This window comes from Diceros bicornis, chromosome 26, assembly GCF_020826845.1.
Source record: "Diceros bicornis minor isolate mBicDic1 chromosome 26, mDicBic1.mat.cur, whole genome shotgun sequence".
In the NCBI taxonomy this organism is placed as follows: domain Eukaryota; kingdom Metazoa; phylum Chordata; class Mammalia; order Perissodactyla; family Rhinocerotidae; genus Diceros; species Diceros bicornis.
The window spans coordinates 25,950,751-25,975,271 of NC_080765.1; the positions used below are offsets into that span (position 1 = coordinate 25,950,751).

The window sequence follows — 24,521 nt, forward strand, 5'->3', positions numbered from 1 at the left end:
AGGGTGATTATACTTTAGTGAGAGAAGCACAGAAGTTCAATTTCCTTATATTACAGATAAAGCAACCACAGCCAAGAGAGGAGAAGGAACCAGCCCAGGGTCACACAGCAAGGCAGTGGCATAGCCGGGAAGAGAAGTTTTCTGGCCTTAGACCTGGTGAGCTTCTCACCACTGGCTGCTCGTCTACCAGCACTTGGGAGTGGAGGGCCTTCTCCCGCCATTCCTCAGAAAGCACATTCATCAGACCAGAAACTCACTCAATCAGTGATCGGAAGTCCAGCCACCCTTTACGGCTGTGGTCAGACACCAGGAACTTGATTTGCAGGGTGGGACACTCAGAAGCCATAGAGTCCACCTCTGGGGCAAGGGTATCAGTGGTTACGATGCCCTTGGCTTTAGACACTTGTAGTCGGTAGAGAATGTCCTTGGCCTTCAGTAGGGTGGTCCCTGGCATGAAGACAATCCCTGGGGATGAGAAAGGAAAAGTTTGTCTTAGTTTCTCTTGCACAACCATGGGCTTCAGGTCTGCATTGTCTGCATAGAAATCCCCTAACCTTTTGCTTGCAAAGTACAGTCTGCAGACCACCAACTGATACACAGAATCTCACACCCCACCTCAAACCTATTGAATTAGAATCTGCATTTTAACAAGATGCCCAAGTGATTCCCATGCACATTAAAGTGTGAAAATGCTGCCCTCACCTTTCCTACACTAGATGGATCCAGCTGGTAGACAGATGGACCCTACTTTACACAATTTCACATGGGATCTGGGAATACAGGTGCAAGTAGGACAGTGTCCCTGACATCAGGACTAGCACATCCCCACCCCCGTCTTTCTCCTCTCACTTCCCTCTCTGTCAGTTCCCTGTTGTCATCTTGAATCTCTTCTCTTTCCTTCATTTCTCATATCCAAATTTAACCTCATTGTCCTTTGAACTTTCCTCTCTTCCTCTCCATCTTCCATCACCAACAATTAGGTCAAGCCTTTGTGTGCTCCTATTGGATTCTAATCTCTCCACCAGATGCCCTGTCCTGAATCTTCCAGCCACCCATCTTTCATATTATTACCTGCTTAAGTTCCACAGAGCACTGACTTTTCCCCACCACACTTCTCTGCACTAACACCTGTGCCCTCTCTCCAGGAAAGCACCACACTCTCCTTCCTGACATTGAAAGTGCTGCCCACTCTCCACCTTTCTCTCCCACAACTCTAATCTCTATTTCAAAATGGCCATTCTCACCTAGGCTACGCCTGACTCTAAGCTTTTGCATGTGCGATGCCCATTCACGGAATTCCCTTCCTTTGCTTCTACTCCTCTGTAATTCTGCACATCCCAGGGTGCTCTGCTCATGTCTTGGATTTCCCATGGGCCTTCTCTTAGATCTACAGATGACACGGTTTCTCTATGCTCCCTCTGTCGTTGCTACAAGTTCTTGATTCCACATGACCTTGATTGATTAACCAACTATTTTATTTGTGAGAGAATATGAGTGAGAGAGAGAGAGAGACAAATATGAGCAGGAGCATGATGGATTGTTGTATGAGCATGCATAGAATAACTGAAGTGATTTAAAAAATCCATGAATCCCAGACTGATTCCAAATTATATAGCTAAATTGATAGGTATTTAAAAGGGGAAAGAAAATCTCGACAGAAAAATGCTAACTAACAAATGTAGAGGGAATGATATAAATAGAAAATCCTCATATAAAACCACCATAATAATAGTCAATTCCGTCAAGAATCATCAATGGATACTCACACCACAGGGTGAAAGACTGTTGGGGAAAGAGATATTCACACAGTCTCCTAAGTATTACACCACAGATTACTTATTAATCGCAAGGGGAAATTGCAAGGGGAAAATTGCCTTTACAAAAGTGGGTACCACCTTACCAGAGTGATACAACGATATCACTGGTGGTGGGACAAACCAACTCATATACCCCCTGATGTGATGCACTGAGAAAGACACAAGATTGCCCATCTACTATTTCTGCTAAAAATGCTTATCCTGAATATAATCATAAAGGAAGAGTCAGAAATACAAATTCTGAGAGACATTCTGTAAAACAGCTGGCTTAGATATTTCAAAAATGTCATTGTCATGCAGCGAAGGCTAGGGAACCATTCTATATTAGAGACTGAAGAGACATGACAACTAAATGCAATGCATGATCCTTGATTAGATTTTGGATTTAAAGAAAAAAAAGGCTATAAAGGGCATTACTGGGACAATTGAGGAATTTTGACTATGCATGTATATCAGTAACTATATTGTATCAGTGTTAAACTTCTTGTGTGATAACTCTGTTGTGTTTACGTGAGGGGAATGTCTTGGACCTTAGCAGATACATACTCCAGTGCTTATGGGTATTTTTCTGGTATTTATGGATATCACAATGTCTGCAACTGATTCTTACATGATTCAGTGAGGAAGGGGGCTTAAATATGACAAAATGTTAACAATTGATGAATCTTTAAAAGAAAGTAGTAATGTCTGAGACTGTACAAAAGACAGTGTGTGTGTGTGTGTGTGTGTGTGTGTGTGTGTGTGTGTGTGAATGGGAGAGAATTACGACATTGTGTTTGAGAGTGGATGAGTGTGAGGGAGAGTGAGTGACAAAGGACAAAAGAATACATGAGGGAGTCTGAGAAAGAGAAAGACTGTGAAGAAGAAAGAAGGTAGGGGAAGAGAAAGCACCTAATATTCCAGGACCACTTGACTCTAGGCCAGCCCTAAGGTCTACTGGGGTCTCTCTGAGTCACTGACCTGTTCGGATGCAGCCCACAGTCACCAGCCACCACTCAGGCACTCGAGGCAGAATCAAGGCTAGACGGTCTCCCTGCTGCAGGCCACAGGTCTGCGTGAAGACGTTGGCCGCATGGCGGGTTAAGTCTGCCATCTCTCTGAAACTCCACTTCAGTTCATCCCCTTGGTTATTCACTCACCACAGGGCTGGGTTTGGACCTCTCTTGCCCTCCTGGTCAAGATCATACACCATGTGTTACTTCCTGCTTCAAAGGAAAAGGGCACTTATTTGGCCAATCCACTGCCATAGTCATATTCCAGTATGAGCACAGCTCAAGCACTGAGACCCAATTTTAAAGCAATTAAAGAGCCAAGAGAAGTTAGGAGTGGGTGTGATGCAACCAAGTTCTTCTGGCCTACTGTAGCCACCTCCTCTCAAGTCACATAAAACCATGAATAACCTTCATGTCTCCTATTGAAGACTTAAAGCTCCATTCCCCCATGTGTCTGTCTTAGTTCCATATAGACAGTGGGTTCCCCTCTATGCCTCAGTTTTCTCATCTATGAAATGGCAACAATAATACTACCTAGAAGGTAGTAAAGTTTAAATGAGCTATTTAAATGAATAAAGTGTACAAAGCAGTGCCTGGATCAAGTAGGTGCTCAATAAATATTACTATTATTATTATTGCTACACAATAAAATAAAATAGGCTCATTTAGTTCCTGAATATTTGGGGGAATATTTTTAAATAAATTACTTCTAGAGGTGAAGTCAGCAAGAAGGCAGACTAGGAAGCTCCAGGCCCTCATTCCTTCAGAGAAACATCAAGTAAACAACAGACTAAAATGGTTTTATGGGAGCTCTTGAAATAGTCGAGGGTCTGCAGCAACCAACAAATGCCCAAACAATAAGAGCCATACTCAAAATGGTAGGACATTTTGTGATGTTTTTGCCTACTCTTGCACCACCCCTCTCTGATGTGGCACAGCACAGTCAGGAGGAAGCCACCCAATTCCAAGCCCCTCCCTGGGACAGAAGGAAAATTGTGTAACTTGTTTGCAACATTCCGGCTTGTCTGGGGGCTGCCTGAGGGACTGGTTTCTGTCTCGTCTGACTTGGTGCTCAGATGGGAAGGGTGGCATAGTTTGAATATCAGGTTGAAGGTCTCTGGAAGCACTGGCAGATGCCATGGTGTGTGAAGACTGTAGACCTGTAGCCACTTAGGGGCAACAAACTGCAGGCAGAGGAATACAATAGAACATCTAAGGCCCCAAGAAGAAGCAAGGATGAGACTTTTATGGAAATTAAGGTATATAAGATCAGCCATGTGTAGGGGAAAATTGGAAAAAAGAACACGCACAGGCCCAGGAAAGAAACATGCCAGAAAAGACCTGAGAAGGCCTTAAGTTTTCACACTGAGAAAACTACTGAAGGTCTTCCCCCACATGGAGCCAATCTTCACAGACTGAGAGAGGGGGCTCCTTTTTTCAGACGTCCAATTTTCAACAAAAGATCACAAGGCCTACAAAGAAACATGAAAATATGGCCCATTCACAGGAACAAAATAAATCTCTAGAAACTGACCCTAAAGAAACACAGCCTTCAGTTACTAGACAAAGACTTTTAAATGACCATCTTATATATGCTGAAAGACCTAAAGGAAAACACCAACAAAGAACTAAAGCAAATCAGGAAAATGATATATGAACAAAATGAGATGATGAACAAAGAGATGGAAATTACAGAAAAGAACCAAACAGAAATGCTGAAAAATACAGTAACTGAAATAAAAAACCTTACTAGAGGGGTTCCACAGCAGACTCAAATTGGCAGAAGAAAGATTCAGTAAACTTTAAAACAAGTCATTTGAAATTATGGAGTCTGAGGAGCAAAAAGAAAACAAATGAAGAAAAGTGAATAGAGCCTACGGGATTTACGGAACAATCGCAAGTAGACAAATATACACATTATGAGAGTCAAAGAGGAAGAAGAAAGATAGAAAGAGGGACATAGAGCTTATCTGAAGAAATGATGGCTGAAACCTTCCCAAATTTGAGTAAAGACCTGGATATACACATACAAGAGTCTCAATGAACTCTAAGTAGGAAGACACAAACAGATCCACACAGAGACACATTATAATCAAATGATAAAAGCCAAAGCCAAAGAGAGGCTCTTGACAGCAGCAAGAGAAAAGTCATGTATAAGAAATGCTTAATAAGATTATCAGTGGATTGCAGACCAGAAGGCAGTGGGATGATATATTTAAAGTGCTGAGGGGGAAAAAAACTGTTAACCAAGAATTTTATATCCAGCAAACTTATCCTTTGAAGATAAGGGAGAAATTAGGACATTCCCAGATAACCAAATTAAGGGAGTTCATTTCCACTAGACTTTCTCTGTAAGAAATGCTAAAAGGAGTCCTCAAGTTGAAATGAAAGGACAGTACAGAGTAACTCAAATGTGAAAATAGGAAGTTCTTGGATAAAAGTAAAAACATGGACAAATATAAAAACCACTATTATTGTAATTTTTAGGCATAACTCTGGTTTTTATTCTGTAACAAAATTTAAAAGATGAAAGCATAAAAATAATTATAAATCTATGTTAATGGGTACACAATATATAAAGATGTAATCTGTGACACCAATAACATGAAGTGGAGAGGTGAGATGGAACTGGAAAGGAATAGATTTTTGTATGTGGATGAAGTTAAGTTGTTATTAGCTTAAAGTAGATTGTTATAACTTTAGGATATTATATGTAATATATACAATACAAAAGGAAATGAGAAGAGCATCAAAACATATCACTACAAAAAATCAACCAAGCACAAAAGAAGGCAGTAAAAGAGGGAATAAGAGACAAAAAAAAAGCTATGACATCAAGAAAACAATTAATAATATGGCAATAGTAAGTCCTTCCCTATCAGTAACTACTTTAAATGTAAGTGGACTAAATTTCCCAATCAAAATACAAATATTGGCAGAATCAATAAAAAGAACAGGATCAAATTGTATGCTGTCTACAAAATGATAGAATATGATAAAACCCATAAAAAAAACTCTCAGAAATGTTCCTGCAATAAAAAATGCCCAGAATATAATATCAATTTTAAAAAGCAAGACCAGGGCAGGCCCGGTGGCGTGGTAGTTGGGTTTGCACACTCCACTTTGGCAGAACCGGGATTTGCAGGTTTATCATCCTGGGTGCGGACCTACACACTGTTCATCGGGTGATGCTGTGGCAGCGTCCCACACACAAAGTGGAGGAAGACAGGCACAGACGTTGGCTCAGGGCTAATCTTCCTCAGCAAATATAGGAAGATTGGCAGTGGATGTTAGCTCAGGGCCAATCTTCCTCACCAAAAAAGAAAAGAAAAAAAAGCAAAACCATATTTACATTATAATCCAAGTTTATATAGTAATATTCATTCCTTCATTAAACATTTCCAAGTTCTCATTATTTCTGAGGCCAAATGTTTTTAGAGGCCATCATGTTCTTAGACCAAAAGGATGTAATGGTGAACAAGACACACATATACACACATATGTAAATGGTTTTTAATATTTATGGTCAATTTTTGTTTTCTTGTTTAAATCAACTTTCTTATTTTCCCCACATTTTCTATAATGAGCATGTTTTTTTTTTTAAAGATTTCATTTTTTTTTATTCCCCAAACAAAACATGTTCAGAGTAAAAATTCAGGCAATGCAGAGGCTTATGAGCGGAAAATTTCTTAGAAACAGAAAAATTTCTTCAAATTTCTCATCACATCTTCACTCCCTGAATGTTAACACTGAAAACTGTTTGGTGCATATTCTTCCAGGAACGTTTTCTGCATATGTACAAACATGACCCTACTACCTTTGACTCAGATGATTGGAACAAAAGAAAGTATCATTTGAGATAAGATTAATATATATGTATATACATATATATGTATTCATATCTATGAAAACATCAGTGCTATGAAAAAAATCCTTGCCCAACAGATTAAAGAATATTAGCAAGTGTAAATGACTGGTGTGCACTGTTTCTATAAGGGGAGCAGAGCAGGGAATGTTCCTGTAGGAGTTTAAAAAATGATGGAAGAGCCGGCATATCAAGGTAGAAAACAACTGTTATTGCTCAAAATTCAGACAGTATTTTAGCCCTTAACTTTCACAACTTAAAGAAGATATTGTTTAAGCAGTTATGGACTTTTGTGCTAAGGAGTAATCTGATAATGTGATATTAAGAGAAGGGTGGAAGAAAAAATACAACCCTTACACTGGATTTGAAATTTAAAGTTTCATGCAGTGAGATTTGAAGCCAAGGAAAATCAAGAAATCATTTTAAAAGATAAAATGTTGAGTAAGCAACTCAGCAATAAAAATAAATGACCAACTAATACACAAAGCAACGTGGATGAATCTCAAAAACACTATGCTGAGATTCTGAGTAAAAGAAACCAGACACAAAAGGATGCATCCTGTGTTATTTCATTTCCATGAAACTCAGGGGAGAGAAATATAATTTCTAGTGACAGCAAATCAGTCGTTGCCTCAGACTCGGGGTGGGGATGGGTGGGTACTGACTGGGAAAGGACAAAACGAAACTTTTGAGGTGATAAAATGTTCTAAAACTCATTAAACTTTACACTTCAAATGTGTGCATTTTATTCTATGTAAGTCATACATCAATACAGTTGATTTAAATAAACAAAAACCTACATAGCTACTCCTTGCTAATCTCTAACTAAATTATACTTTGAAAAAGGAAAATTGAAAGGCTTATCAAATACTTCGGTGATTCATGAGTGAGAAGATTCTTTCTGAATATTAAAACACACAAGAGTTTATTTTCTATAGAAAGAGTTTGCCTCAGTATTAATTAAAATGAAACACAAGTTGAAATTTCATGATTTCTGTAAATTAATGATAGAATATGACAGACAGAAAATTTAAGTCCTAGTTGACATAGATAAAACACTTTTCCCCAACTGTGATATAATTCACATTATTTTCCGTTGCATTTGGAACATTTACCAATCTCAAAAGATTAAAATAGAGTATGTTTTCTGACCATAATGAAATTAAGCTAGAAATCATCAACAATAAGACAACGAGAAATGCACCCCCACTGTCTGGAAACTAATCAATACACTTCTATATAATCTATGGGTCAGAGAAGAATCAAAAAGGCAAATCGAAAATATTTTGAACTGAGTGTTACTAAAATATGACATCAAAATTTGTGTAATGCACCTGAAAGAAGTGCTTAGTGGGAAATTTAAATTTTTAAATGCATCTATTAGAAAAGAAGGAAGGCTGAAGGGTAAGCATGTAAGCTTCCATCTCGAGAAGCTAAAAAAATACCAACAAATCAAATCCAAGGAAAGTAGAAGAAAAGAAATAATAAAGATAAGAGCATGCATCAATGAAATGGAAAACAAATACACAATAGAGAATACCAGTAAAAGCTGGTTTTGAAAAGATTAATAAAATTGATAAACTCTTAGAAAGACATATCAAGAGAAAAATAGGGAACAAACATATTAACAATATCAGGAATGAAAAGTATACATTATTACAATTCTTACAGACATTAAAACAGCAATAAGACAAAATTATAAATAACTTTATGTCATTAAATCTGACAATTTGGATGAAATGGACAAATTGTTCAAAGGAAAAAAATACAACTTGAAGAGTGATGTCGGCATCATGGCTGAGTGAGCTTCCCCTATTGAACTCTCCCTGTCTAAGACACAACAAAAAGGACATTCACATTCCAACAGAAGTTATTAACACAACACAAGGGACGTCTGAGGCACTCACGCAGCTGTACACCCGAGGACTGAGGTGCTGGAATCCCCAGAGGAAGTGGAAGGAGGTAAGAGGAGCTCCCCTCACTCCCAAAGGACAGCAAACCTGAGACTGAGACCACGCAGCTCTCAGGGAGGGGGGAGGGGCAGCCCTCCACAAGAAAACCAGTGCTCTCCAAGATCCCTCACAGCCCGTGGGGAATTGCTTCCCCCTTGTCGTGAGGGTACTTTCGACAAGCTAGCCCTTCAGGAGAGCAGAGAGTGACAGTGAAGCGAGAAACATCTGGGATTGGGGAGGCAAAGTAAGCGTCCCTCCACCCTGCCCGCCTGGTGCTTCAGCACAGCGGCCCTGAAGCCTCAGCTCAGCAGAGCTTCAGCTCAACTCCAGCCCCCGTGCCAGTGGAGGTGGCGTGCCCACACCCAGACCCCAGAGGCAGCGGTCCCCATGTGCCCAGGCACCAGTGGTGGTGGTGCGCCTATGCCCTGGCCATATCAGCAGCAAGCCCCCAGCACCCTGGTGCCACCAGTGGCACCAGTGCTCCCACACCCCGGCACTAGAGGCCGTGGCTTCCCGGAGCCCTGGCACCAGTGGCAGTGGCGCACCTGCACCCTGGCCCTAGCGGGTGCCTCAGCCCCAGAGGTAGCAGCCCCCCGGCATCCAGGCACCAGTGGCGGTGGCACACCCACACCCCGGCCCTAGCAGTGGTGACCACCCAGTGCCCCAGTCCCCCCAGCAGCAGCAGGGTGCCCGTCCCCAGCACCAGAGGCAGTGGCTCCCCAGAGCCCTGGCCCCAGAGGTGGTGGACCCTGGTGCCCAGGCACCAACGGCAGCAGCCCGCCTGCACCCTGGCCACAGCGGCTCCAGTGTGCCTATGCCCCGGCCACAACAGCTCTGGCTCCTTGGCGCCCCAGCCTCAGTGACTCAGGCCTGACTGTGCCCAGGCCCCAGCTGCCCCAGCTCAACTGCGCCATGGCCCCAGCTGCATGGGCTCAATGGCGCCCTGGCCACAGCTCCTTCAGCTCAACCATGCCCTGCTCCTAGCTCCTTCAGCTCGACCACCCCCCAGCTCCAGCTGCTTTGGTGTGGCCACGCTCAGGCTCCAGCTGACTTGGTGCCAGCTACTTCAGCCCAGCTGCACTCCAGTCACAGCTTCTTCAGCCCAGCAGTGCTCCAGCTCCTGCTTCTTCGGCCCAGCTGCACTTCAGTTGCAGCTGCCTCAACCCAGCCATACTCCAACTCTAGCTGCATCAACCCAGCCACACCCCAGCTCCAGCATTTCCTGCACTCCAGCTCCAGCTGCTTCTGCTCAACCGCACTGAAGCTGGGCCACCTTTCAGCTCCAGCTTCTTCAGCACACCCACATCTGAGCCCCAGGTGCTTCAGCCTAGCTATGCTCCAGTCTCAGCTGTTCCCACACTTCAACTCCAGTTGTTCCTGCACTCTAGCCCCAGCAGCCTCTGCTCAGCCGCACTTCAGCTCAGCCATGCTTCAGCTCCGCCATGCCCCAGCTCAGCTGCAGGCCAACCAGAACATCCATGGATGGACTTGGGCACAGAATACACAGGTCTTAACCCCCAGCCAGCGGCGACAAGAGGAAACTGCAACCAGATATTTTCACTATGAGGAAAAATAAGTTAATACTGACAGGCACTATGCAAACATATATTAAATCTCCAGACCAAAAGGAAAATGACAAGCACCCAGAAATCAACCCTGAAAGCACAGAAATGTATAACCTTAATGACAGAGAATTCAAAACAGCTATCATAAAAAAGCTAAATGAAATACAATCAAACACAGATAGACAATTCAATGAAATCAGGAATTTCTTCCCAAAAGAGATTAAAACAATAAAGAAAAACCAATCAGAAATCTTAGAAATGAAAAACACAATAGAGGAGCTAAACACAAATCTAGAAGCCTTAAGCAACAGAGCTGACAATAAGGAGGAAAGAATTAGCAATACTGAGGACAGCAATGCAGAAATGCTCCAGATGGAGGAGGAGAGAGAACTAAGACTAAAAGGAAATGAAGAAACTCCCCAAGAAATATCCGACTCAATTAGGAAATCCAATACAAGGATTATAGGTATTCCAAAAGGAGAAGAAAGGGAAAAAGGAGCAGAGAGCTTGTTCAAAGAAATAATAGCTGAGAACTTCCCAAACCTGGGGAAGGAGCTGGAAATACCAGTGAATGAAATCAATAGATCTCCTAAATATATCAACATGAAAAGACCCTCTCCAAGGCATATAGTAGTAAAGCTGGCAAAAGTCAACAACAAAGAAAAAGTACTAAGGGCAGCTAGACAAAAAAACAAATAAATAACGTACAGAGGAATTCCTATCAGGCTTACAGACGATTTCTCAACAGAAACTTTACAGGCTAGGAGAGAGTGGAATGACATAGGAGAAAATATCCTTCAGATATGATGGAGAAATAATAAACTATCCCTGATAAACAAAAGCTAAGGGAATTCATTGCCACAAGACCCCCACTACAAGAAATACTCAAGAAGGCCCTCATGTTTGAGAAAAAAAAGAGAAAGAGGATACAAAGTTTTGAATAAGGAGGAAGATAGGGCAACAAAACCAGAAAAATTGCAGCTCTCTATCAGAATAGATTAGCAAACAGTTAATTATAAAACCAAGGATCAAGGGAAGGGAGACACCAAAAATAACTTATAATCTCATCACTTTAAAGACTAACTCACAACGCAAGATGGAATAAGACATGACAACAATAACTTAGAAGGGGACGAGGAAGAGGATTGAATCTACTTAGTCTAAGAGAAAAAAAAAAGCCATCAAAAAATGGACTATCACATCCATGAGATTTTTTATACAAACCTCGTGGTAACCACTAACCAAATAATCAGAACAGAGTCACGCACAATAAATAAAGAGAAAACTAGGAGAACTACCAAACTGAATTGGTATTCTGAAACACATGGGGAGAGAAACAAAGGAAATGCAAAAGAACCAGAAAATGAGCCATAAAATAGCAACATTAAGCCTTCATATATCAATAATTACCCTAAATGTAAATGGACTGAACTCTCCAGTCAAAAGACATAGAGTGGTGTGGTGGATTAAAAAACAAGATCCAACCATATGCTGCCTCCAGGAAACACATCTCAGCTCTAAAGACAAACACAGGCTCAGAGTGAACGAATAGAAGACAATACTCCAAGCTAATGGCAAACAAAAGAGAGCAGGTGTTGCCATACTTATATCAGACAAATTTGACTGTTAAGATAAAACAGGTCATGAGAGACAAAGAGGGGCACTATATAATGATAAAAGAGGACACTCCACCAAGAAGACATGTCACTTATAAATATATATGCACCCAACACAGGAGCCCCGAAGTACATAAAGCAACTATTAACAAACCTAAAAGGAGATACTAATAACAACATAATAATAGTAGAGGATCTTAACACTCCACTTACATCGATGGATAGATCATCCAGACAGAAAGTCAACAAGGAAATGATGGACTTAACTGAAAAACTTGACGAGATAGACTTAATACATGTAGATAGAGCACTCTATCCAAACACAGCAGATTACACATTCTTCTCAAGCACACATGGAACATTCTCAAGAATAGACCACATGCTGGGAAACAAGGCATGCCTCCATAAATTTAAGAAAATTGAAATCATAAAAAGCATCTTTTCTGACCATAACACCATGAAGCTAGAAATCAACCACAAGAAAAACACCGGGAAAGTGACAAAGATGTGGAGACTAAACAACATGCTACTGAACAACAAATGGATCATTGATGAAATGAAAGGAGAAATAAAATCATATCTGGAGACAAATGAAAATGAAAATACATTGTACCAACTCATATGGGATGCAGCAAAAGCAGTCCTGAGAGGGAAACTCATAGCAATACATGCCCACCTTAACAAACAAGAGAAAGCTCAAATAAGCAACCTCAAACTATACCTAAGAGAATTAGAAAAAGAAGAACAAACAAAGCCCAAAGTCAGCAGAAGGAGGGAAATAATAAATATCAGAGCAGAAATAAATGAAATCAAAACCAAAACCATAGAAAGGATAAATGAAACAAAGAGCTGGTTCTTTGAGAAGATAAACAAAATTGACAAACCCTTAGCCAGACTCACCAAGAAAAAAGAGAAGGCTCAAATAAGTAAAATTAGAAATGAAACAGGAGAAATTACCACAGATACTATAGAAATATCAAAGATTATAAGAGAATACTATGAAAAACCATATGCCAACAAATTGGACAATCTAGAAGGAACAGATAAATTCTTAGACTCATACAACCTCCCAAAACTGAATCAAAAAGAAATAGAGAACCTGAATAGACCAATCACAAGTAAAGAGATTGAAACAGTAATCAAAAACCTCCCCAAAAATAAAAGTCCAGGACCAGATGGCTTCTCTGGAGAATTTTACCAAATTCAAAGATTTAATACCTATTCCTCTCAAACTATTCCAAAAAACAGAGGAAGATGGAACACTTCCCAACACATTCTACAAGGCCAACATCACCCTGATACCAAAGCCAGACAAAGACAATACTAGGAAGGAAAACTACAGACAATTATCCCTGATGAACATAGATGAAAGAATCCTCAACAAAATACTGGCAAACCAAAAACAGTAATACATTAAAAACATCATACACCATGATCAAGTGGGATTGTTACCACAGACACAGGGATGGTTCAACATCTGCAAATCAATCAATGTGATACACCACATTAACAAAACAAGGAATAAAAACCATATGATCATCTCTATAGATGAAGAGAAGACATTTGACAAGATCCAACATCCATTCATGATAAAAACTCTCAAAAAATGGGTATAGAAGGAAAGTACCTTAGTATAATAAAGGCTGTATATGATAAACCCACAGCCAACATCATACTCAATGGGGAAACACTGAAAGCTCTCTCTCTGAAAACAGGAACAAGACAAGGGTGCCCACTCTCCCCACTCTTATTCAACATAGTACTGGAGCTTCTGGCCAGAGCAATTAGGCAAGAAAAAGGAATAAAAGGAATCCAAATAGGCAACGAAGCAGTAAAACTCTTGTTGTTTGCAGGTGACATGATATTATATATAGAAAACCCTAAAGAATCCATTGGAAACCTATTAGAAATAATCAACAACTACAGCAAAGTTGCAGGGTACAAAATCAACTTACAGAAATCAGTTGCATTTCTATACTCTAATAACAAACTAACCGAAAGAGAACTCAAGAAGACAATCCCATTTACAATTGCAACAAAAAGAATAAAATATCTAGGAGTAAATTTAACCAAGGAAGTGAAGGACGTGTACAATGAAAACTATAAGACATTATTGAGTGAAATCAATGATGACATAAAGAAATGGAAAAATATTCCATGCACTTGGATTGGAAGAATAAACATAGTTGAAATGTCCATACTACCTAACGCAATCTACAGATTCAATGCAATCCCAACCAGAATCCCAAGGACATTCTTCACGGAAATAGAACAAAAAAATACTAAAATTCATATGGGGCAACAAAAGATGCCGAATAGCTAAAGCAATCATGAGAAAAAAAGAACAAAGCTGGAGGCATCACAATACCTGACTTCAAAACATCCTGGAAAGTGACAGTAATTAAAACAGCATCATACTGGTACAAAAACAGATACACAGATCAATGGAATAGAATTGAAAGACCGGAAATAAAACCTCACATCTATGGACAGCTAATCTTCGACAAAGGAGTGGAGAAAGGAAAGTCTCTTCAATAAATGGTGCTGGGAAAACTGGACAGCCACTTACAAAAGAATGAAAGTAGACCATCTTCTTTTGCCATATGCAAAAATTAACTCAACATGGATCAAAGACCTGAAAGTGAGACCTGAAACTATAAAACTCCTGGAAGAAAATATAGGCAGTACACTATTCATCATTGGTCATAAAGGGATCTTTTCGAATTCCATGTCTACTTGGCCAAGGGAAACAAGAGAAAAAATAAACAAGTGGGACTTCATCAGATTAAAGAGCTTCTACAAGGGAAATGAAACCAGGACCAACATGAATAGGCAGCCTACCAGCTGGGAAAAAATATTTGCAAACTATATATCCAAAAAGGGACTAATATCCATAATATATAATGAACTCACACAACTCAACAACAAAAAAACAAACAACCAGATCAAAAAATGGAAAGAGGCAACGAACAGACACTTCTCCAAAGAAGAAATACAGATGGCCAATAGACACATGAAAAGATGTTCAACATCACTAATCATCAGGGAAATGTAAATCGAAACCATGCTAATATATCACTTGACACCCATTAGAATGGCTATAATCACCGAGACAAAAAAAACAAATGCTGGAGAAGCTGTTTAGAAATGGGAACCGTAATTCATTGCTGGTGGGAATGCAAACGGGTGCAGCCTCTTTGGAAATCAGTATGGAGATTCCTCAAAAAATTAAAAATAGAAATAGCTTATGATCCAGTTATCCCACTGCTGGGTATCTACCCAACGAATCTGAAATCAACAATCCAAAGAGGCTTACCCACCCCTATGTTCATTGCAGCATTATTCACTATAGCCAAACATGGAAGCAACTCAGATGTCCCTCAATGGATGAGTGGCTAAAGAAGATGTGGTATATGAATGTATATATGTACACACACACACACACACACACACAGTGGAATGCTACTCAGCCATAAAAAAAGACAAAATCGTCCCATTTGCAACAACATGGATGGACCTGGAGGGTATTTTGTTAAGCGAAATAAGCCAGAAAGAGAAAGACAAACACCGCATGATTTCTGCCATAAGTGGAAGAAAAACCAACACACAGACAGAGAGAACTGCTTGGTGGTTACCAGGGGCAATGGGGTGGGGGGCGGGCACAAGGGGTGAAGGGATGCATTTATATGGTGACTGACAAACACTGATGTACAACAAAAATTTCACAAGAAAGAAAAAAAAAGAATGAAAAAAAATAAGATGACTATGGTTAAAAAAAAATACAACTTGTCAAATCTGATAGAATTGAAATCTTAATAAGCTTGTATCTATTCAAGAAAGTAAGTCTATTACTAAAAGCTTTCCTACAATGAAAACTCTAGATTTTATTTCTAAAATTTTGGTATGCATACAAGTGTGTTGAGTTTGACTTGAAAAATTGATGTTTTCTGGTTTTTTAAGAAAAGTGATATATGTCAATTATTTCTCAATAAAACAACAACAAAAGAAAATAGTAATAAACTTCTAAATTCTTTACGAAAGCACTTAGAAGAGCACCTGGCACACTGTAAATGTTCGGTCAATATTTATTGAATGAATAAATAAAAAACAACTCTGGGATACAAATAAGGAATGATAAGGAACTTCCGGGTTAAATTAAATCTAAAGATGAGATGAGGCTTTTATTTCTTTGGATAAAGGGAATGATTTGTTTTTCTAAATTGGGCAGCGATCAAATTTTCTGGATGTAGATTACGACCAAACTATTCATTTTAAATATGGCTACATATAAGATTGATTGTAATTTAACTTACAGAGAAAGTAGTTTAAATGTAATTTAAAATGATAAATGGCATGCTATTCCTTTGTAGATTGCCATTGATAAAAAATGGATGAACTCCTTACAGGCTCACCAAATGACTAATATGTAGTATAATATGTCAAACTGGGAGACACAGTCATGGAGAATCAACTCACATGGATGAACCAGTAATTAACTGATACCCAGACTTTAAAAGAATTTACCAAGGAAGATTACTCTAAAGGTCTGGAAGTTAAAACTTTTTGCATTATGTTTAATTGGGAAATAATATGTATTATTCCATTAATATTTAGATAAGTTGGGATAATCTTGTTTTTATACCAGAGGTCGGAAACCCAGAGCCTACAGGGACCAGGCAAGTAACATAAATGAGAGAAGCCTGCCAGGTTCCTCTGGGGCAAACTGGAGAGCCACACATCTTCCAAGGGGGCAGCAACCATTTAGCTCTACCAACTGCTGCCATACAGGAATGAATGTTCACTTTGAGACGTGATTTTTACATAAGAAGCCCCAAAGCCCAATTCTGATTCCTGAACTCTGTTGCCTTCTCTGCATCAGGGCTGCCTGTGCCAAAGCTTCCTGTATTTTCCCGTGCACGTTTACAATACATCCATGAGAAAGTAAACAGCCCTTTGCCAAAATACAACCAAGTCATGGCCAGGCCCCCATGTTGTGTTTCTTGTGCTGTTTGTGTTGCTGTCCAGGGTCTGCATGCATTTAGATTCTTTCAACATATAGTTAATGTGCCAGGCATGTTCTGTACTCTGGGGATACAACAGTGAACAAAACAGCAAGAGTTCCATGACCTCATGGAGCTTACATTGTAGTGCCAATGACACTACATGTGTATAAGAATTACAAAAGATTTAGACTCTTTGTGAATACCATGGAGGAGTCCTTTATGGGATGTTGGGACAAAAGTCTAATAGTTTCAGAGGAACATGAGGATCCTTTAAAATTGTATAGGTCCTAGGACTGTTACTAATTGTTTACGTAAAATTACAGAATTAAATTCAGGAGCCACAGAACACAGACTGATTGGCTCAAAGAAATCTAGGCAGACACGAATATTGAATAGTAAGGCATTTGGAATGTGTGGCAGCATATAAGTTAATTTCCTTGAGCAAACATTATAGGACAAAGAGCCAGACATTATGTGGTCATGACATTCAGCTGTTTTTTTTTTTTAATCTTTGTGGTTAATACATATTTGACTATATTTATTGAGCAATGTTTAATGTTAAATTGCATCAGAGACTGGCAGGAAGAATTTGCTTATGTCATGATTTTTTGCCAAAACAAACAGAAGTTAGTGTCACAGATGCTGTACTCATCTTTCCTAAGACATGAAGTGGGGAAGTACATTATCTAAAGAGTGAAAATGAAGAGTTCTATGTTTTGCTTACTTTTCTATTCCTATTATCTACAATAATGCTTGGCACATGTGAGGTGTTCACCAAGTCTTAGCTGAATGAATGAATACAGTATCAAGGAGACAGAATGAATGAATCTGGACATGAATGTGACCTCTCCTGAATAGATCTGAGAGGCTGCTCCAGGAATCAATTGAAGTTGAGTAACATAGGGTTTAATTTCCCTCTAGGAACCCAGAGTAACATAGGGTTTAATTTACAAGGACAGTCAGGGGTTATAAATTGGTGGCCTGAATGAGCAACTGTATTCCACCCATGGACCTATGTTGTCTAGTCTACAATGCATTTTCTTTTGTTTTATAATGAATTCTTTGGAAAGACTAAAAAAATAATCAGAAGATTTCACATAAAAATGTTGGATTTCTAACTTACATTTTACAGGTAAAATGTGTTGAAAAGTGAGTCAAAATAAATTCTGTCAATCTGTTATGGTTTGGGCTGTGTTGTTGGGCTGTAATGTGTTAGCCATGGATCAGCTTCTGGGTGATGTTCATTAAGTTGTAAGGGGAGGTCCAGGAAGCCAGAGTGGACTGTGGTGGTATGCCCTCTGGGGGGTCTTTCATAGGAGCAGCAATAAAACCTATGGTGCTTATAATGTAAGTTTCAAAATTAATTTATTCTACAAACATTTATCAAGGGACTGCTAGGTGTCAGGCATCATGTATCATTAGAAAGACACTGACCATGATCAAGGCAATTGGAAAAATGGAAGCAGACAGATCAGAAGTGTTGTGAGAATGAAAATTATTGGGATGGGGATCCTGGGGGTGGGAGAAATTTGGATACATGGAGGAATTGACCATGACTGATAATGAGATATAAAACCTAACAAAAACTGGCATTCTCTGGGGGAATTTACTTGATGGTTATCTAAATGGGTTGATGCATGAACTAACTAATAAGGACTTTATGAAGATAAATGAGGGAAAAGTGATGGCATCACTTCCTCCTCTCTACCTTCTCCCTCTCTAGCCTATACCATGATTCCAAAGGTCTTAACCAGATTTCTGGTCTGGGCAGCAATGAAACTCAGTTTATCGTCTGAAGGCAGAGATGTTTTGGCATAATCAGTTGTGAGACTAGGTTAAACAGTCATCCATCGCTTAACGATGAGCATACTATTCTGAGTTCTGAGAAATGCACCGTTAGGCGGTTTCATCATTGTGCAAACATCATAGAGTATATTTAAACAAACCTAGATGGTATAGCCCACTATATCCCTAGGCTATATGGTACTAATCTTACAGGACCACCGTTGTATATGCGGTCTGTCATTGACCAAAATGTCCTTATGCAGTGCATAATTGTAATGGATTACAGAATCAGACAGCCTGGACCCAAATTCTGCTCCTTCACTTATTAGGTATGTGATTTCTATAGGCTATTTAAACCCTAGGAACCTCAGTTTCCTCATCTGGAAACTGGGGTAATAAAAGCACTCATCTGGGCCGGCCCCGTGCCTTAGCGGTTAAGTGCGCACGCTCTGCTGTTGGGGGCCCGGGTTCGGATCCCGGGCGCGAACCGACGCACCGCTTCTCTGGCCATGCTGAGGCCGCATCCCACATACAGCAACTAGAAGGATGTGCAGTTATGACATACAACTATCTACTGGGGCTTTGGGGGAAAAATAAAAAAAAAAAAAAAAAAAGCACTCATCTAATCAGAGTATTAAATGTAAAGTGTTGACACGGCAAATAAAAGATGCTCTCTATTTTCCTTGGGGTTATTACAGAAATTCAGAGGAAGGGAAAAAAAGGAGGTGGGGAGGAAGCCCCCATGAAAGGCATATAAGCTTTGAGTACTAACATATGAAAACACGTTCATAGGAAACTTAAAAATTATACCAAATCTCTGACTCCATCTCAGGCGAATTCTCTCTTCTGTACAAAGACAGTGTTGGGTGGTGGACATCACCAGCTGGAACTTAGTAGCCGGAACACCACCCATCGTCTACCCTAAGTCCTAGTGTTACCACTGCTGCTCTCCCGGTCTGTCTCTGGGGAAAAGGCAAACCAAGAAATTGAGTTTTTCTGCAGAGATATGTAAACTTTAGAGGCCACAGGGACAGGTTTCTCTGGACATACCCTAAAGCCATGTTCCCATAGGTAGTTGATAGGGAGGACGCCAGTTGGACATGCCATCCTCACAGGAAGATGGATGACATGACTTACCTACATGTGTCAGATGCTCATGTGCACAATGAGGTGGTCTGTCCCCTCCCTCTGAGTGTAGCCTGAAGTCAAGCCCAAGTTTGATGAGATGAATTCCAGTTAGATTCACAATCCCATTCGTTGAAGACTAACAGACTCACACTAACATCAATTTGTTGACCTTGTGATTAGAACTTTGTACTTGTTCACAATTATGGAGCACTGACTGTGTACCTGCTGTCTTGTTTCTTAAATGAGATTATCCCCATTTCACAGATGAAACCACTGAGGATCAGAGAGGTGAAGAAGTCACTAGGCTGAGAATTGAACCCCAAAACATAAGTTTCATCTATGACACTGGTAAGCTGAGGCAGAAGCTATTCTTGGTTCTGTGCCCCTCAGCCTACTAGGAGCAAGATAAGGCCAGTGAGGCCACTCCTGTTCTCACCTCCGATCACAGATGCCTCTTCACCTTCTCCATTTGAGTCCAATAATCCAGTATATCACTTGCAAAGTTAAATTCCTCGGGTGTGTCATGGTCATTCCATCTTGGGGATTCACCTCCTGATAAAGGTTGGCAGCGCAGGTGCCAAGGGGCAGGGACGAAGCCCCCATGGCAGGATTTGTGGATGCCCCACAGGACCCGGAACCTCATCAGCCACTGCATGGTGGGCAGTCCTCAGGAAGCAGGCACAGAATTCTCAGGTCACCATCTGCCTTGGCAAGAGATGGCTAATAGATTGGTCATGGAGCAGGAATTTCCTCCACAAAATAGAAGGCACGTTCCTGGTTAACTGCGAGAGTTATGGCTTTGTTTCAGCTCACTGGAATTTGGAGGGCACAACTTGTTGATTTAGGTGGGGATGTTCTTCCCAGCTGAGGAAGCACAGGGCAGAAAATGACAGGGAGAAGCTGTAGATACTAGATGAGGTTGGTACTCGTTCCTGAGGGTCTTCTCCTTCACCCCCTGGGATTTAAGCTGAAGATGGCAGCCGTGTGGACATCTTCTTTGTGGTAGAAACTCACCATTCTGAAAGTCCTATATCCCATGCTATCCTTGCTCTGGAGACCTGTCTTCCCGCTGAGCCCAACAAAAATATGGTTCTCATAGAAGCTGTCATTTTTTTTTTTTTTTTTTAGTGAGGAAGATCAGCCCTGAGCTAACATCCACACTAATCCTCCTCTTTTTTCTGAGGAAGACCAGCTCTGAGCTAACATCTATCGCCAATCCTCCTCCTTTCCCCTGTCCCCCAAGTCCCAGTAGATAGTTGTATGTCATAGTTGCACATCCTTCTAGTTGCTGTATGTGGGACACAGCCTCAGCATGGCCGGAGAAGCGGTGCGTCGGTGCGCGCCCGGGGTTCCAAACCTGGGCTGCCAGTACCAGAGCACGCGCACTTAACTGCTAAGCCACGGGGCCAGCCCAGCTGTCATGTTTTTAGATGATTCCAACTCCTGTCTAAAGTTGATTGGTTCAGGGTTTAGCAGTCATTTCCCACAATTTTCAAATCCAAACTGGGCTAATCATAATCCCTCTCCAAAATTTTTGTGTATGTGCTTGTTACCGAAGAGGCTATCAGGCAGTCTCTCTCTGGTGGAAGCCATAAAATGCACATTTTGGGAACTGTCTGTGGTTATTATTTCTGTCATGTGGAGGTATCCACTCTACATGACAGAAGAAAATTGATGTGCAGAGACGTGGAGACGAGGGGCAGAGAGTATCTCAGAGGAGTTCAAGTCACTGGTTCACATTGTTCCTGAGGCCCATCTACATCTCTACTCCTCTCTTGTTAATATCCTGTCCTGGATTCTATAAGCCAACCAATTTTCCTGCCTGAGATTAGGTTTCTGTCACTTGAGACTATAAATAAGAGTGTTGACAAATATACACCACCATACTCAGGACAGACCAGGTTAACATCACAGCACCTTCTCCGTTGGACTGGGATCTGGCTTCAGGGTCTTCCCCAGGACAGCTTCCGGGCGGCTATTACCAATCCATTAGAACTGACACATGAAATGAAGCTTCTGTGCCGCTCCAGATCCCAACGCCCCTAACATGGGAACAGAACCCTCATTTATAACCCTCCCTTATAGGGTCCTTCTTGAAGTTTGATTGTGCAAATTGCCTCAAGCTAGAACTATCTTTCCATGAGAACATTGCCTGAAGAAAGCCACTTTGCAAACATCTTTGAGATTCAAGTACTTTATTACCGCAAACAATTAACCCCCTCCTCCTCAGTTTCAGCAATAAGATAATCCTGTTTGACAACAGACCCATAGATTCAAGATCAACTTGAATCAATTTATTTTTAGGTAGTTTAGACCTATAATACCTAACTCCAACTAATTTGGATGCTGCCCCCAAAAACTCGTTAAGTATTTCTGGTAGAGGAGGCAATGCTAAATATGCAATTGGGTTACTGTCTGCAGAAAAGAGGACAGATATATGAAAAGTTCACCCCTTAGAGTTTGCTTCTCAGCATGGATCCTTGGGCCACATGAACTAAAGTATGCCCTCTTTTCTTTTAGTGCCTGTCAATCAATCAACAGTACCTACCATCTTTGGTTTTGTCAGCACTTTTGGGCAAGAAGACTCTAAGATATCAGCTGGCCCAGACCCGGCCCTTGGACATATTCCTTTTGGCCCTCAGTCTTTGGAAATAAAATTTGAACTGCCAACATTTAAAATGTGGGAGACTTCATTTAAAAGTCTTGAATGAAGGTTTCTCTTGAAAACTTAGGAGGTCTAGCAACACGGCACCTTTAGTTCAAGCTAGTACCAACTGGCTGGAGCTGAGAATTTCTGCTTCATTTAAACGGGATGTTCTCCAATTTGACACTGCCTCCACCACTCCTTATTTTGTCACACCTGTCTGCTTCTCCACTTACTACACCTGTCTAGCTCCTTTGGACATTTGAACTTAAAATCCCTGATCCAAGCGAACATCCCAGGAGAGAAACGGATTTCTCCAAGGTTGCAAGGCAAGTTTAGTAGCAGGGCTGGTTTCTAGAAGCCCACCTTCTCTGCTATTTTTTTTCCAATACATACCTCCCTTTACAGGCAGGAGGCAATTTAGAGCAAGAATACCAGCCTCAGTTGCCATTTTTACACATAGGTGTATAAATGACCTCAGGATCTTCCTTAAAATACCCAAAGACAGTGCAAACAACCCCTTAATAAGTGGCTAACGACCAAAACAAAAGGGGAGAAATAATGAGGAAATTAATTAATCCTTTATTATGAGCTGAATTACATTCCTTCAAAATTTATATGTTGAAGTCCTAACCCCCCAGTACCTCAGAATGTGACTGTATTTGGAGATAGCATCTTTACAGAGATAAAGTTAAAATGAGATCATTAGATGGATCCTAATCCAATATAACAGGTGTCTTTATAAGAAAAGATTAGGACACAGACACCCACAGAGAGAGAATGCCATGTGAACATGAAGACAGCTATCCACAAGCCAAGGAGCGAGGCCTCAGAAGAAACCAGCCCTGCCGACACCTTGATCTCAGACTTTTCACCTACAGAATGGTGAGAAAATAAATTTCTGTTGTTTAAGCCCCCCAGTCTGTGGTATTTTGTTACGGCAGCCCTAGCAAACTAATACCCACCGCCTTTTTAAAATTTATTTTATTGAGGTCACATTGGTTTAATCAAATAAAAAAGAAATGACTTTGGCATCGTCTTACAAATGTGTTTGCAATTCTAATTTAACCCCCATCACATGAGAGGGCCCAACACAGTGCCCCGCTGAGCACTGTGGTAGCTGAGAGCCTGCCCTTGGGAGTCACACAGCACAGGTCCCAGTTCCAGCCCCTCCAGTCACCACCTACGTAACTTTGGGCAATTCTCTAACCTCTCTCTGAAATACGAACATACAGGCAGCACCTATCTCCTAGAGCTGTGGTGATGAATGAATGACATCCTGTATAAAGCATTCGGCACAGACAGCACAGATAAGTGCTCCAGAAATGGGAGCTACTGTCACTTACCACTCTCTCTGGGGAAACTGCCATTGAACAATTAGGCCTCACAAAAAGAAATGGCTGCTTAACCCTTGGAATTAGAGTCTAAAGAGAAGGATCAGGAATAAATTCCCGAACATGGACACTGCAGGGTCCAACTTCTGCACTAATAAGTAAGAACCTAATCTCACAGTGTGTCAAGAGGACTAAAAGTCAGAGATACCTGTATCTATATGTCTATCCTATGTATATCTATCTTTATAACTATATTTCTGTATCTTTGTCTATAACTATGCCAATATCTATAGCTAATCAATATCTGTCACTGTATCTATAACTATATCTATAACTACATCTACGTCTGTATTTATAACTATATCAATATCTGTATATCACTTTCTATAACTATATCGATATTTATAACTATATTTATAGCTACATCTGTATCTATATCTGTTCCTCACAATACCTGACACATGATAGATACTCAACCAAATGTTAGATTCTTCCCTTTTGGTCATAATTCAGAAAACTAGAAGATGAAAGTTGGGGAGAGAAGAGCCAGTGTGCCTATAGAATGTGAGAATTATAGAAAAATATATTTTTCCTTCATCAGATATTTATTGAGGACCTAGTAATATGCCAAATATGGTTTAAGATCATCAGAGATTAATTAGACTGCAGGCGTTTCTATGCTTTTGGAGTTTATAGCCTAAGGATAGCCTATGAAATAAAGAACAATCTTTTGAAGTGCTTTAAAGTGCATTTTGTAATCAATTTGGCATTGTGGCTTTGAGAGGTGGCTAGGCTCACCACTATGTGCCCAGGTACATAG

The 24,521-nt window shown here is 40.5% G+C and overlaps 2 pseudogenes; both read right to left on the reverse strand.

The window, feature by feature from the left end:
• Positions 1-24,521, reverse strand: part of LOC131422000 (acyl-coenzyme A synthetase ACSM2A, mitochondrial-like) — a 75,163-nt pseudogene that overhangs the window by 11,670 nt on the left and 38,972 nt on the right.
• Positions 212-20,378, reverse strand: LOC131422497 (acyl-coenzyme A synthetase ACSM1, mitochondrial-like; annotated as a pseudogene).